General features: G+C 43.9%; 3 non-coding genes across 3 annotated transcripts; all 3 read right to left on the reverse strand.

Moving 5' to 3' along the window:
* Window positions 1-10,245: 10,245 nt before the first annotated feature.
* On the reverse strand, window positions 10,246-10,334 carry trnar-ucg (transfer RNA arginine (anticodon UCG)). The gene is given in 2 exon segments: window positions 10,246-10,281; window positions 10,298-10,334. It is a non-coding gene; the product is annotated as a tRNA-Arg (tRNA).
* A 2,671-nt stretch (window positions 10,335-13,005) lies between these two features.
* Window positions 13,006-13,087, reverse strand: trnas-gcu (transfer RNA serine (anticodon GCU)). Its single transcript has one exon. It is a non-coding gene; the product is annotated as a tRNA-Ser (tRNA).
* Window positions 13,088-16,082: 2,995 nt separating this feature from the next.
* trnas-gcu (transfer RNA serine (anticodon GCU)) lies at window positions 16,083-16,164 on the reverse strand. The gene has a single exon. It is a non-coding gene; the product is annotated as a tRNA-Ser (tRNA).
* Between the last annotated feature and the right edge of the window lie 294 nt (window positions 16,165-16,458).

Consider the following 16,458-nt stretch of genomic DNA (forward strand, 5'->3'; position numbering starts at 1 on the left):
AGCGAGTGTGGTCGGGATCTATTGGCCAACAGGAGGCATGATTAGCGGCTTTGTAGGGAACCCCCTTGGATTCTGAGCATCCCCTGTGTGATTATCTGCACTGCTCCATCCACCTGACCATTTGAGGCCGTTCTGACATGGTTGATACCATTTCCTGCCATGAAGTCCTGGAATTCAATGCTTGTAAAGCACAGGCCATTGTCGCTGACCAAGGCGTCCGGTCGACCATGGGCAGCGAACATTGCACGTTGACTTTCTACCTTGGCGGAGGATGTGCTTGAATTGAGAATGTCACACTCGATCCATTTGAACTAGGCGTCTATTGCAACCAAAAACATTTTTTCTCATGAAAGGACTTGCGTAGTCCACATGGATACATGACCATGGTTTGGCGGGCCAGGACCAGGGGCTAAGGGGGGACTTCTCTGGGCGCATTGCCCAGTTGGGAACACGTGTTGCATCTGTGAACTCAAAATTCCAGGTCTGCATCTATCCCTGGCCAACAAACGTGTGACCTGGCAATTGCCTTCATCATGACAATGCCCAGGTGTTCATTGTGGAGTTCACTTTTGAACATCTCTCTCCCCATCTGGGGCATGATTACACGGTTTCCCCACAGTAGGGAAACGGCCTGAATCGAGAGTTCATCCTTGCGTCTGTGAAATGGTTTGAATTCCTCAGGGAATGCCCCGTACGTGGCTGCCCAGTCCCCATTTCGGACACATTTCTTGACTAAAGACAGTAGTGGGTCTCTATTTGTCCAGATTTTGATCTGACAGGCTGTCACAAGTGAGCCTTCGCTTTCGAAAACTTCAACAGCCATGACCATCTCAGCAGCATGCTCAGTTCGCCCCTCGGTGGTGGCTAGTGGGAGCCTGCTAAGTGCATCGGTGCAGTTTTCAGTGCCCGGTCTGTGCTGAATTGTATAGTCATCGGCGGCTAACGTGAGTGGCCCGTCTGTATGGGGGCCAATGCATTTGCATTTATGGCCTTGTTGTCAGCCAAAAGGGACGTTCGGGGTTTGTGATCTGTCTCCAGCTCAAACTTCCTGCCAAACAGGTACTGGGTCATTTCTTTTACACCATATATCCATTCAAGCGCTTACTTTTCTACCATCCCGTAGCCCCGTTTTGCCTGGGAAAGACTTCTGGAGGCATAAGCTACCGGCTGTAACTGACCATTGGCATTCACATGCTGCAACACATACCTGACCCCATAGAACGACGCATCGCATGTTAAATCAAGTTTCTTACATGGGTCATATTGCATTAACATATTGTTGGAGCATAACACATTTTGTGCTCAATTAGAAGCCCTTTCCTGACTGTCCCCCCCCAGACCCATTCATGACCTTTGTGCAGGAGCACGTGTCGCGACTCTAACAGCCTGCTCAATTTGGGAAGAAAGTGACCAAAATAATTCAGGAGCCCCAGGAATGAATGCAACTCCGTCGTGTTACGGCGTCTGGATGCTCTCTGGAATGCTTCCGTTTTGGACACAGTCGGTCTGATCCCGACTGCTGCTACCCTCATCCCCAGCAATTCTACTTCTGGAGCTAGGAAGATACACTTCACCTTTTTCAGTCGCAGACCTACCGGCCATCGCAATCGGGGTAAGTTTGCCGCCTCGCACGCCAGAAATGATTTATGGTACCTTACAGCATGATTTTATAACAGCAAACCTGTTGCACTCTCTGTCGGTGGTGACTAGTTTATAAGCAACAATGTCTGAGGGTCATTTCTGATCAGGAAACTAACCGCTTAATTGCAGAGATTCAATGTTAATTTAGATCTGGGACAATTGTGATCGATAGAGCATTAACCTGCCCTTACATTGATACTGTGGGTGCCTCGGAAAAGAGCCTTTGGTTTATTAGATTAAATCCTGTCCGCTTTACTTGCTCTTGGACACACTGGTGGTTTTCTTGGGCAGCAGCACAGCCTGTATATCAGGCAGCATCCCGCCCTGAGCGATGGTCACCTTTCCCAACAGCTTGTTGAGCTCCTGGTCGTTGCGGATGGCCAGCTGCAGGTGTCTGGGGATGGTGCGGATCTTCTTGTTGTCGCGGACCGGGTTGCCGGCCAGCTCCAGGATTTCAGCGGTCAGATACTTAAGCACAGCAGCCATGTAGACCGGGGCTCCGGCACCCACACACTCAGCGTAGTTCCCCTTCCGCAGGAGCCTGTGATCACGGCCCACAGGGAACTGCAGTCCTACCCGGGAGGAGCGAGACTTTGCCCAGGCCCGAGCTTTACCGCCGGTTTTTCATCTTCGAGACATTTCCACAATCTACACGTTCATGGAAAGAATGAGAAACTCCTCCCACATCTGCCTTATACATTCTGGAGCAATGCAGCGAGCGAACTAGTGGTTGGTCGCTCTGTGGTGAATTTCATTGGTCCTTTCGGATGACCAATCGCAGCCTGTTTAGCCCACCAAAGAAACCTGGGCTGAAATGACTGTTCTGAACAGTCAGTCTTCGAAGGATTTAGAAATTCAAAAATCCCGCCAATAATTGTTAAAATTGCGGATTATGTTAGTAACTTCCCCATTAGCCAAATATTTCCTAATACTTTTTGTTTCCCTTTGTCTTAATCCACATTTCACTTGCAAATTCCAGGCTGTTACAATCAGGTTTAGATTCGGGTTCAGTTTCAAACTATATGTAATGGGAGGGAATCACTCCCCACTTATTCTGTAACGGGACACATTCCAGCTCAATCTTTGTAAAAGTTAGATTTCATAGATTATCGATCGATCCCCCGCACAGGCAGCAGTGAGACCAGAACTGGGAGGCCTTCTGTGAAAAGGGATGAGGGACAGAGTGTTCAAACTGCCCCGCTTCTGGTCTCTGTAAGAACTCCCATTCTGGGTTGTTACACTCGGACTCGAAGGTTAATGAACGGTTTGACTCCTAAGTCGAATTTTCTTTTAAATTGAAAAGGGCGTGAGAGAGAACGAGGTGGCTAAAGTCTGAGTCTCATCCTAAAACAAGTTTCTAATTCTTCGGCAGGCGCTGTTAATAAACAGGTCTGAGAACAAAGGGAAAGGACGACCAGGGACCGTGTTTGTAGTTTAGGGCGGGAAAAGAAAGAACCGGACAGTAAAATCAGTTATCTGAGAATTTAAAACTAAATCTACAGCTGGAACTGCAAAGGTCCCCACACACTTGTTCAGGAAATAATTACAGTAAATTGAGTCTAAAGGGAGATGGGTTTGTGCAGCTCTTTCAGAGAGGTTGTGCGTGTGTGCAGGGACAAAGGGTGGGCGGTGCTTCAGGATGTCTGTCAGTTTGATTGGTCACATGTTTATGTCCAGCTCAGTGGCCCCTGATAGGGAGCCTTGTTGTTCTGATAGTTGTCTGGTGACCCTGGGCCAGCACGCCTCACCCTATTGGGTCAGACCAGCCCACGCTAACCCTGTTGGGCCAGCCCAGGTTCACCCTAATGGGCCAACACAGTCTCATCTCCTTGGGTCAGCTCGGTTCACACTATTGGGCCAGACCGGGCTCACCCTATTGGGTCACCCAGGCACATCCAATTGGGCCAGCCCGGGTTCACCCGATTGGTGCAGCACAAAAGGCCCAGTGATCAGCAGAGAAAATCAGCCGCTCATTTATTTTATTCTCACTTTGCGTACTTACCCAACAATGTAACCTGGAAATTATGAATACCATCTTCCTTTGAATGTGGAAGGAGAAATATTTTTCAGTTCTGTCTGTGGAAAAATATTTCAAACATCAGTGTGACTGTAAAAGCACCGAGACACACATACCCTTTCCGCGTGAGAATGTTCCAGTGCACTGACTGTGGAAAGAGCTTCAACCAGTTATACAGCCTGAAAAACATCGCACCATTCACAGCGGAGAGAAGCTACACGTGATCTGTGTGTGGATGAAACTTCAACTGATCGTCCAACCTGGAGAGACACAAGGACACCTGCTCCATGGAGAAATCATGGAAATGTGGAGACTGTGGGAAGGGATTCAGTTCCCCGTCTGATCAAGAAATCCTTCATCACAGTCACACTGGGGAGAGACCTTTCACCTGCTCTGTGTATGGCCAAGGTTTCACTCAGTCATCTGATCTGCCGAAACTCCAGCGAGTTCACACTGGGGAAGTGTGGGAAGGGATTTACTCAGTCATTTGAATTGCGAGTTCGCAAGTGACTGCAGGGGTTGGGTTCTACTGTTATTCCTGTTGCTAATCACATCCTGACTGAATCGTGTTCATTCTGTGAGTTGGGATTTGTTTCTGCTGATGTTAACCAGCCATAAAACTGGGCTGGAGTTTATTATTTTGATATTTCAAATAACACAGTGTGTCGATACCTGATGTCTCCATGATAAGAGGAGACAAATTGATGTCTTGTTATCGACTGCTTCATTTTGCGCCTTTACTCCGTTCTAACTCTAGATTGTATCAGTTCTCAGACCTTTGGTTACTCTCAGGACAAGTCACAGTTCCCCATACCGTCCAGAGTGCCTTGATGTCCAGGGTAGGGGTAGCTAACACGGCCAGGGTCACTAAACACATAATCCAGTCTGTTAATCACTTACAGATACTGGAATTTTCTTGTGTCCACAGCATCTCTCTCACCTTCAATGTGTGAATAGAGTATCACACCTGCAAAGCTGGTTTCAATTTAAATTTGAATCCACTCAGTAAATGTATTTTTTTAAATATCTACAAATAAACCGATCACGTCAACTAATTGGCAAAGGGTTACAGTCAACTAGATGGACAAGTAAAAACATCATGGCCCAATAACACAGCTCGATATTCACAGGAGAAAGTCTGTTATCTAAGTCCTCGAATGTCAGTTGGTGAGATGAGAGACTGAATCTTTTTCCACACTCAGCTGGTAAATGGCCTCTCCCTGATGTGTTTCCACCGAAAGCATATCTGCATCCATTTCCACATTCCCCACATTTACAGTGTTTAGTCAGCTGGGCACACGAGTCTCAGAGGTTGACGAATGATTGAAGTTCTATCCACGCACAGAACATGTCTACTGTTTCTCACCGCTGTGATTGGTGTTTTTCCAAAGGCTGATGATAACGTGATCCTAATGAATCTGGTGAATCTCTCAAATCTTGACGTGATGTTTGGTTTGAGTTACCATGCTGCAGATTCTCCCATTCTAATACCCTGCAAATGTAGGTTACAAAAGTTGTTCCTTTAAGTACAGGATATAATTCAGAATAGACAAATCTAGATTCTGTAGGACATTCTGTCCCCTCCTGTCCCTCCAAAGATGTAAAAGCCTTATTCTAGTCACTCTCCCTCCATCCTTACTGTCTAAAATCAACTGCGAGTTACTTTCTCCAGGAAGTGCTGAATCTGGCTGGGTGCAATTCCACAGAAATGTGTTAACCTCTGGTGCTTCACCATCGGTCGACTCAGTGAGTGGCAGCAGGATTTCCACTGTGGTCGGCATCAAAGTCGAATCCAATCCTACCACCAAATGACATCCACAAACCTCCCAATTGATGTCACTGGACCAGTATCAAGATCAAGGGCAGTGGCTAATTTTTACTCATATTTACCCCAGTGGTACTGAGGACAATTATAACCCCTGAACTGCTGCCTTGGCTGAGATCAACTAACAGCCCAGACCAAGGACCGAACTTGTGAACTTCCCAGTCAGTATTGCAGAGTGTTCTAAAATGTGGGGGGTTGACGGAGGGTTGGAAAGAATATTTTGGAACACATTTTACTCCACCTTTAAATGAAACCTTCATCACACTGCACAATTATGACATTTTTCCAAATTAAACAAGCAAGTCAAATGGATTATAAAAACAATGTGCCATTTTAGAAAGGCTCAAGTCAATCGAATAGACAGCTTTACAATCACAGGACAATACAGAATGGAGCGAATGTTAATGGGAGCTTGGTTAGTGAAGTCCGCCGACACACTGAGATAAACTGGACTGTTCCTTTAAGTATAAATCGGCAGAGAAAAGAGAGTCCCTGTCCCTTTAAATAGCTGCCCCATTCCCCCGGGCAGTTGGAGGAGCAACGGCGCGCAACCTCTTGAGATACTGACACAGCAAACATCGCCGAATTGGTTCCCGCAAGTTCCTAAAGTCCTAAGAAATAAATTGCATCAGGTTAAGTAGAACAACTGAAAAGACTGCACACAGAGTCGGTGCTATGTGCGTATGTGTGTGTACACAAAACACATCATTCTTAATCTTTGCGAGAGATAAGCTACTTTCTGCACCAGTTATTATCCAGCATTTTATTTCCTATTATTTACAATGTAATTGCAGAGTGTTTAATTCAGTTTCCATTTATTGATGACCCATTGTCTTGTGTGCTATTGTTTAGAAAGTGATGACAGAATGACCATTCCGTTACCAAGGTGACCAAATCTCTCCGCAGTATTCAGTGGGAAGGGAATTAAATCTTTGTCTGGGATTTGGACGCTGTGGGAATATCGGCGCAAAATCACACGTTTAAATACGAAATGTGTCTGTTTTCTCACATGCCGACCGGCTGTGAGAAATGGAACTTTGAGTAAAAAATGGCTGTGCTCGTCTGCAAACCTCTCACATATCAAATGTGATTATATCCAAGCAAAAATCATGCCCCTGGACCAAAGAGCCACCGACAGTAAAAAGTGCAGCTTTCAGATTCTGACGGTAGTGAGAAAAGATATTAGGCCCATCGTGCTTGTGCTGTCCCTCAGATACCTATCTAATTAGTGCCGCTCGCCATTGTCCTGCAACTGTTCTCCTTTTGACGAATATATTATTAATTTGAGACATGACATGAGGAAAGTACAGCATCCCTGGAAGTAAAAGTGGAATTTGGCGATGAGGTGAAATGTGAATGTTAAAACGTGGTCAAGCTGTAAGCCAAGGACGACGAGAATGGGATTCGAACCCTAGCGTGCAGAGCACAATAGATTAACAGTCCATCGCCTTAACCTCTCGGCCACTTCGTCTCTGCAATAACAAATCGTCAGCCATTCAATCTCCTGCTTTTTGTATCCAAACAGAAATAATGTGCAAGAAAGTCCACTTCATAGCTTGCTATGCCCGTGCATGCAGATCGACAATGATGAAAACATGCCATTAGATTATTAAAGCAAACAGCCTTCCATTACTTCAGGTGAGTGACTGGAAGTGATGGTTGGTTTCTTGGCAGAATCACAACAAAGAATATAAAATTTCACGTAGCGAGCTAAGTTGACCGGGGAAGGACTCGAACCTGCAATCTTCTGATAAATTTGCGGTTGTAATCGAAGTCAGACGCCTTATCCATTAGGCCACGCAGCCTCTACCAGCACCAGCTCTTGTGTTGTTGTGTATAATGTGAGCAAAGTCGGGGCAACTGCAATATCAAGGAGTGGATTTAGGAAAAGATGAGCATATATCGAGTGAATGAACAGATGCACTGTGATCTGGGTGCGCACCGGCGCAGGCAAGCCCAATGTAAATTGGGACACACAGTTTAACAATTCAGTCATTGCAGCTGAAATCATACTCCTTCTCAAACAATACAGGATGACCCGGGTTTATGAGAAAATCCGCTTTAAAGGGAAAGATTATGAACCGGAACTGACAACCAGCCCATTTAAACAGACACAGAATGATCCGGGACTGCAAGGACATCCTTTTACCCAGATGCAGAATAACACTTGACTGACAGCAGTTCCCTTTTAAAAGAATAAAGTGAGATTTCGATCATCCCTGAAGGCAATTGTGCAGTGGGGCTCAGGACCACGCGGGGCAGAGACTGTTATTGAAGCCACAGGTGATAAACAGGCAGGAAGGAGGGAGGAACGTAAAACCAGCCCAGTCTGAAATATATAAATATTTTATATTTTAAGAAAATAAATGCATTTAAATTGTATTTAAAAAAAATTGAATTTGAATTGTTTTAAATAAATAAATAATTGATTCATAATCTATGTATTTTTTGATTGAACGAAGGCTGTGTGACTAGAAGAATTCCATTGGAAATGAGGGGTGCAGTCTATAAATACCCAATCACATAAGCCCATGGTGGAAGACAAGCATTGAGGGAAGATGTGGGCAACAAGGGCGATCTTTTAAAGTTACGTGTGTCTTTCTGCTGGATCTGACAGCAGCTGCTTGTGCTGTGAAAGAGGTCAAATGTAATAGAGCCCAGCGCAGGCAGATCAGAAAAAGCATATTTATTTTGGAAGTTAAAAATTTGGGATTATATATAAATACACACATATATATATACATGTATAAACAAAGTCAGTCATGTCTTGTCTTGTTTTAATTTGATTTGAATTTGAAAATAAGGATGGAGGATGTCATCATGTCACACAGCCCACACGCAAGCCCTGACTAAAATCGCTATATTTCTAACTTGTGTATTTTCCCTTCTTTCAGATGTGGAATAGCAAAATCCCACAGCAGATTCTTCTACCGTCAGAGAGTCCACGAAGGAGTGTTCAATCAAATCAGTACGGTTTCAAGTTGCATGTAATGCATTTTTCTCACATGACAGTAAGATCGCACAGCACGTTTGCACACACTCTAGCATAAACAAACACACAAACAAACTAAAATTCCTTAACCTCCAAAGGCAGGTATTTAAATTTGAAATTGGAAATCCGGGACAGACAGCACATCCCTTTTAAACAGACACAGACTGATGAGGGTCTGATAGCACACCATTTTATACAGACAGAGAATGATCTAGGACAGACAGCACATCCCCTTAAAAGGAACACGGAAATTGAATGAATAAAAACAGATAAATATGTAAAACTCGGCAGGTCGTGCATATATTGTGGAGGAAGAATCCGTTTTCACGTAAGGTCGGATAATCATTCCGATATTTTAGGAAAAAGTTAAAGATTACAGATGTTTTCAACAGAAATAGCGCCTGGAAAAAATACGCAGCGAGAACGGTCAAATGGGAACGTCTTTGATACAGCGGAACGCAGGAGTGATTAAATAATACATGGCTCAATGGAGAAAGCCAAAGTGGGTGTTAATCGGGCAATAACGTAACAAAGGATGGTCCAGAGGAAGTGTTAGTGGGAATAGCAGAACCATTACCAGACAATGGGAGCGGTGCTTATCATCCGATACGTTGAACCTAATGTTGAGACCAGAAGACAAGAACATGCCTACAATATAGGGTATCACCGCCTTTTAATCAGACCAGGCAGCTTTGCCAGCCCGGATTGATTTCCTGTCCGCTTTGAATTCGGCAGCCAAGGGACGAATTCAAAAGGCAGCGTCTCTCATCTTTTCAGCTCTGGACAAACAGGACGCACTCAATTTCAGGGCAGAGGTGGAGATTGACGCTGAGGTGAAATTATGCGTTCAGACAGGAAGATGGACTGATCAAGTGTTGGCCGGAACCAAAGAAGGGTTTAGGTTATCCAACGAGTCACAGAGCCGAGTACCTCTGAGATAATTTAAACTTTACTCAATTTGGCGGGTTTCATATTGCTCTGGGATTTGGAAGCTCATGGAACATCGGCGTAAAATCACACGTTTTAACGTGAAATATGTGTGTTTTCTTACACGTCGAGCGGCTGTTAGAAGCGGAAATTTGAGTAAAACATGACGGGGCTCGTCCGGGATTTGGCCCGTGAACTCTCGCATTTCAAATGATATCATTCCGAAGCGAGAATCATAACCGTGGACCAACGAGCCGCCGACAGTGAAATGTGCAGATCTCAGATTCTGACGGTGGTGAGAAAAGATATTATGGCCCATCGTGAATGGGCTGTCTCTCAGATACCTATCTAATTAGTGCCCCTCGCCATTGTTCTGCAACTGTTCTCCTTTTGACGAATATATTATTAATTTGAGACATGACATGAGGAAAGTACAGCATCCCTGCAAATAAAAGGGGAATTTGGCGATGAGGTGAAATGTGAATGTCAAAACGTGATCAAGCTGTAAGCCAACGACAACGGGGATGGGATTCGAACCCATGCGTACAGAGCACAATGGATTAGCAGTCCATTGCCTTAACCTCTCCGCCATCTCGTCCCTGCTTGGACACATCGTCAGCCATTCAATCTCCTGCTTTTTGTATCCAATCAGAAATAATGTGCAAGAAAGTCCACTTCACCGCTTATTCTGCCCGTGCATGCAGATCGACAATGATGAAAACTTGCCATGAGATTCTTGAAGCAAACAGCCTTCCATTACTTCAGGTGAGTGACTGGAAGAGATGGTTGGTTTCTCGGCAGAATCACAACAAAGAAGATAAAATTTGACGCAGCGAGCTCAGTTGACCGCGGCAGGACTCGAACCTGCAATCTTCTGATAAATTTGCGGTTGTTATCGAAGTCAGACGCCTTATCCATTAGGCCACACGGCCTCTGGCAGCACCAGCTCTTGTGTTGTTGTGTATATTGCGAGCAAATTCAGGGCAACTGCAATATCAAGGAGTGGATTTAGGTAAAGAGGAGCATATTTCGAGTGAATGAACAGATGCACTGCGATCTGGGTGCGCAACGGCGCAGGCAAGCCCAATGTAAATTGGAACACACAGTTTAACAATTCGGTCATTGCAGCTGAAATCATACTGCTTCTCAAACAATACAGGATGACCCGGGTTTATGAGAAAATCCGTTTTAAAGGGAAAGATTATGAACCGGAACTGACAACCAGCCCATTTAAACAGACACAGAATGATCCGGGACTGCAAGGACATCCCTTTTACCCAGATGCAGAATAACCCTTGACTGACTGCAGTTCCCTTTTAAAAGAATAAAGTGAGATTTCTATCATCCCTGAAGGCAATTGTGCAATGGGGCTCAGGGCCACGAGGGGCAGAGACTGTTATTGAAGCCACAGGTGATAAACAGGCAGGAAGGAAGGAGGGACGTAAAACCAGCCCAGTCAGAAATGTATAAATATTTAACATTTTAAGAAAATAAATGCATTTAAATTGTATTTAAAAAAAATTTAATTTGACATGTTTTAAGTAAATAAATAATTGATTCATAATCTATGTATTTTTTGATTGAACGAAGGCTGTGTGACTAGAATAATTCCATTGGAAATGAGGGGTGCAGTCAATAAATACCCAAACACAGTAAGCCCATGGTGGAAGACAAGCCATGAGGGAAGATGTGGGCTACAATGGCGATCTTTTAAAGTCGCGTGTGTCTTTCTGTTGGATCTGATAGCAGTTGCTTGTGCTGTGAAAGAGGTCAAATGTAATAGAGCCCAGCGCAGGCAGAACAGAAAAAGCATATTTATTTTGGAAGTTAAAAATTTAGGATTATATATCATTATACACCTGTATATATATACATGTGTAAACAAAGTCAATGAGTCAGTCATGTCTTGTCATGTCTTGTCTTGGTTTGAATTTGATTTGAATTTGAAAATAAGGATGGAGGATGTCATCATATCACACAGCCCACACGCAAGCCCTGCCTAAAATCGCCAGATTTCTAACATGTGTATTTTCCCTTCTTTCAGATGTGGAATAGCAAAAACCCACAGCAGATTCTTCTACCGTCAGAGAGTCCACGAAAAAGTGTTCAATCAAATCAGTACGGTTTCAAATTGCATGTAATGCGTTTTTCTCACATGACAGTAAGATCGCGCAGCACGTTTGCACACACACTGGCTTGCACAAACACACAAACAAACCAAAATTCCTGCACCCTCCAAAGACACTTTTTGAAATTTGGAATGTGTACTCCGGGTCAGACAGCACATCACTTTTAAACAGACACAGAGTGAAGCGGGTCTGATAGCACACCATTTTAAAGAGACAGATAATGATCTCGGACAGACAGCACATCCCCTTAAAAGGGACACGGAAATAGAATGAATAAAAACAGATAAATATGTAAAACTCGGCAGGTCGTGCAGATTCTGTGGAGGAAGATTCCGGTTTCACGTTCTCGCGGATGATCATTCCGATATTTTCGGAATAAGATAAGATTACAGATTTTTTCAACAAAAATAGCGCCTGGAAAAAATACGCAGCGAGAAAGGTCAAATGGGAACGTCTGTGATACAGTGGAACGCAGGAGTGATGAAATAATAAATGGCACAATGGAGAAAGGCAAAGTGGGTGGTAATCGGACAATAATGTAACAAAGGATGGTCCAGAGGAGGTGTTAGTGGGAATAGCAGAACCATTACCAGGCAATGGGAGCGGTACTTATCATCCGATACGTTGAACCTAATATTGAGGCCCGAAGTCGAGTACATGCCTATAATATTGGGTGTCACCTACTTTTAATCAGACCAGGCAGCTTTGCCAGCCCGGATTGATTTCCTGTCCGCTTTGAATTCGGCAGCCAAGGGTCGAATTCAAAAGGCAGCGTCTCTCATCTTTTCAGCTCCAGAGAAACAGGACGCACTCATATTCAGGGCAGGGGTGGAGATTGACGCTGAATGTATGCTTATCCCAACTGAGGTGAGCTTATGCGTACAGAGAGCAAGATATACTGATCAAGTATTGGACGGAACCAAACAAGGGTTTAGGTAATGCAACGAGTCACAGAGCCGAGTACCTCTGAGATATTTTAACTTCACTCAGTTTGGCGGTTTTCACTTTGCTCTGGGATTTGGATGCTAAGGGAACATCGGCGCAAAATCACACGTTTTAACGTGAAATATGTCTCTTTTCTCACATGTCGAGAGGCTGTGAGAAGCGGAACTTTGAGTAAAACATGGCGGGGCTCGTCAGGGATTTGGCCCGAGACCTGTCGCATTTCAAATGTGATCATTCCTAAGCGAGAATCATATCCTTAGACCAACGAGCCGCCGACAGTGAAAAGCGCAGCTCTCAATTCTGACGGTCGTGAGAAAAGATATTAGGCCCATCGTGCTTGTGCTGTCCGTCAGGGACCTATCTAATTAGTCACCCTCGCCATTGTCCTGCAACTGTTCTCCTTTTGACGAATATATTATTAATTTGAGACATGACATGAGAAAAGTACAGCATCCCTGTAAGTAAAAGCGGAATTTGTCGATGACGTTAAATATGAATGTCAAAACTTGGTCAAGTTGTAAGCCAACGACGACGAGAATGTGATTCGAACCCATGCGTGCAGAGCACAATGGATTAGCAATCCATCGACTTAACTCCTCGGCCATCTCGTCTTTGCTTTAGCAATCGTCAGCCATTCAATCTCCTGCTTTTTGTATCCAAACAGAAATAACGTGCAAGAAAGTCCACTTCACTGCTTGCTCTGCCCGCGCATGCAGATCGACAATGAAGAATGCTTGCCCTGAGAGTCTTGAAGCAAACAGCCTTCCTTTACTTCAGGTGAGTGACTGGAAGAGATGGCTGGTTTCTCGGCAGAATCACAGCAAAGAATAAAAAATTTCACGTAGCGAGCTAAGTTGACCGCGGAAAGACTCGAACCCGCAACATTATGATAACTTTACTGTTATAATCGAAGTCAGACGCCTTATCCATTAGGCCACGCGGCATCTGCCAGCAATATCCCTTGTGTTGTTGTGTATATTGCGAGCAAATTCGGGGCAACTGCAATATCAAGGAGTGGATTTTGGAAAAGATGAGCATATTTCGAGTCAATGAACAGATGCACTGCGATCTGGGTGCGCACCGGCGCAGGCAAACCCAATGTAAATTGGAACACTACAGTTTAACAATTCGGTCATTGCAGCTGAAATCACACTCCTTCTCAAACTATACAGGATGACCCAGGTTTATGAGAAAATCCGTTTTAACGGGAAAGATTATGAACCGGAAATGACAACCAGCTCATTTAAACAGACACAGAATGATCCAGGACTGCAAGGACATCCCTTTTAACCAGATGCAGAATAAACCTTGACTGACAGCAGTTCCCTTTTAAAAGAATAAAGTGAGATTTCGATCATCCCTGAAGGCAATTGTGCAGTGGGGCTCAGGACCACGCGAGGCAGAGACTGTTATTGAAGCCACACGTGATAGACAGGCAGGAAGGAGGGAGGGACGTAAAAACAGCCCAGTCTGAAATATATAAATATTTATCATTTTAAGAAAATAAATGCATTTAAATTGTATTTTAAAAAAATGGAATTTGAGTTTTTTTAAATAAATAAATAATTGATTCATAATCTATGTATTTTTTGATTGAACGAAGGCTGTGTGACTAGAAGAATTTCATTGAAAATGAGGGGTGCAGTCAATAAATACCCAAACACAGAAAGCCCATGGTGGAAGACAAGCCATGAGGGAAGATGTAGGCTACAAGGGCGATCTTTTAAAGTCGCGTGTGTCTTTCTGCTGGATCTGACAGCAGTTGCTTCTGCTGTGAAAGAGTTCAAATGTAATAGAGCCCAGCGCAGGCAGAACAGAAACAGCATATTTATTTTGGAAGTAAAAAATTTGGGATTATATATAAATATACACATATATATATATACATGTATAAACAAAGTCGGTCAGTCAGTCATGTCCTGTCTTGGTTTGATTTGATTTGAATTTGAAAATAAGGATGGAGGATGTCATCATGTCACACAGCCCACATGCAAGACCTGCCTAAAATCGTTATATTTCTAACTTGTGTATTTTCCCTTCTTCCAGATGAGGAATAGCAAAATCCCACAGCAGATTCTTCTACAGTCAGAGAGTCAACGAAGAACTGTTCAATCAAATCAGTACGGATTCAAGTTGCATGCAATGCATTTTTCTCACATGACATTAAGGTCGCACAGCACGTTTGCACACACACTGGCTTACACAAACACACAAACAAAATAAAATTCCTTAACCTCCAAAGGCAGGTTTTGAAATTTGAAATTGGAAATCTGGGACAGACAGCACATCCCTTTTAAACAAACACAGAATGAAGAGGTTCTGATAGAACACCATTTTAAAGAGACAGAGAATGATCTCGGACAGACAGGACAACCCCTTAAAAGGGACATGGAAATAGAATGAATAAAAACAGATAAATATGTAAAACTCGGCAAGTCGTGCAGAACTTGTGGAGGAAGTATCCGTTTTCACGTTCTGTCGGATAATCATTCCGATATTTTTGGAAAAAGTTAAAGATTACAGATTTTTTCAACAAAAATAGCGCCTGGAAAAAATACGCAGCGAGAAAGGTCAAATGGGAACGTCTGTGATACAGTGGAACGCAGGAGTGATGAAATAATAAATGGCACAATGGAGAAAGGCAAAGTGGGTGGTAATCGGGCAATAACGTAACAAAGGATGGTCCAGAGGAGGTGTTAGTGGGAATAGCAGAACCATTACCAGACAATGGGAGCGGTGCTTATCACCCGATACGTTGAACATAATGTTGAGGCCAGAAGACGAGAACATGCCTACAATATCGGGTGTCACCGCCTTTTAATCAGACCAGGCAGCTTGGCCAGCCCGGATTGATTTCCTGTCCGCTTTGAATTCGGCAGCCAAGGGACGAATTCAAAAGACAGCTTCTCTCATCTTTTCAGCTCTCGAGAAACAGGACGCACTGATATTCAGGGCAGAGGTGGAGATTGATGCTGAATGTATGCTTATCCCAATTGAGGTGAACGTATGCGTTCAGACAGGAAGATGTACTGATCAAGTGTTGGCCGGAACCTAACAAGGGTTTAGGTTATCCAACGAGTCACAGAGCCGAGTACCTCTGAGATATTTTAACTTTACTCAATTTCACGGGTTTCACTTTGCTGTGGGCTTTGGAATCTCATGGAACATCGGCGTAAAATCACACGTTTTAACGTGAAATATGTGTGTTTTCTTACATGTCGAGCGGCTGTTAGAAGCGGAAATTTGAGTAAAACATGACGGGGCTCGTCCGGGATTTGGCCCGTGAACTCTCGCATTTCAAATGTGATCATTCCGAAGCGAGAATCATAACCGATGACCAACGAGCCGCCGACAGTGAAAAGTGCAGATCTCAGATTCTGACGGTGGTGAGAAAAGATATTATGGCCCATCGTGCATGTGCTGTCTCTCAGATAACTATCTAATTAGTGCCCCTCGCCATTGTACTGCAACTGTTCTCCTTTGACGAATATATTATTAATTTGAAACATGACATGAGGAAAGTACAGCATCCATGCAAGTTAAAGGGTAATTTGCCGATGAGGTGAAATGTTAATGTCAAAACGTGGTCAAGCTGTAAGCCAACAACGACGAGGATGGGACTCGAACCCATGCGTGCAGAGCACAATGGATTAGCAGTCCAGCGCCTTAATTTCTCGGCCATCTCGTCTCTGCTTTGACACATCGTCAGCCATTCAATCTCCTGCTTTTTGTATCCAATCAGAAATAATGTGCAAGAAAGTCCACTTCACAGCTTGCTTTGCCCGTGTATGCAGATCGACAATGATGAAAACTTGCCATGAGATTCTTTAAGCAAACAGCCTTCCTTCACTTCAGGTGAGTGACTGGAAGAGACGGTTGGTTTCAAGCCAGAATCAAAACAAACAACGTAATATTTCACGCAGCGAGCTCAGTTGACCGCGGCAAAATTCGAACCTTCAATTTTCTGATAATTTCGCGGTTT

This window comes from Pristiophorus japonicus, unplaced genomic scaffold (assembly GCF_044704955.1).
Source record: "Pristiophorus japonicus isolate sPriJap1 unplaced genomic scaffold, sPriJap1.hap1 HAP1_SCAFFOLD_45, whole genome shotgun sequence".
Lineage (NCBI taxonomy): Eukaryota > Metazoa > Chordata > Chondrichthyes > Pristiophoridae > Pristiophorus > Pristiophorus japonicus.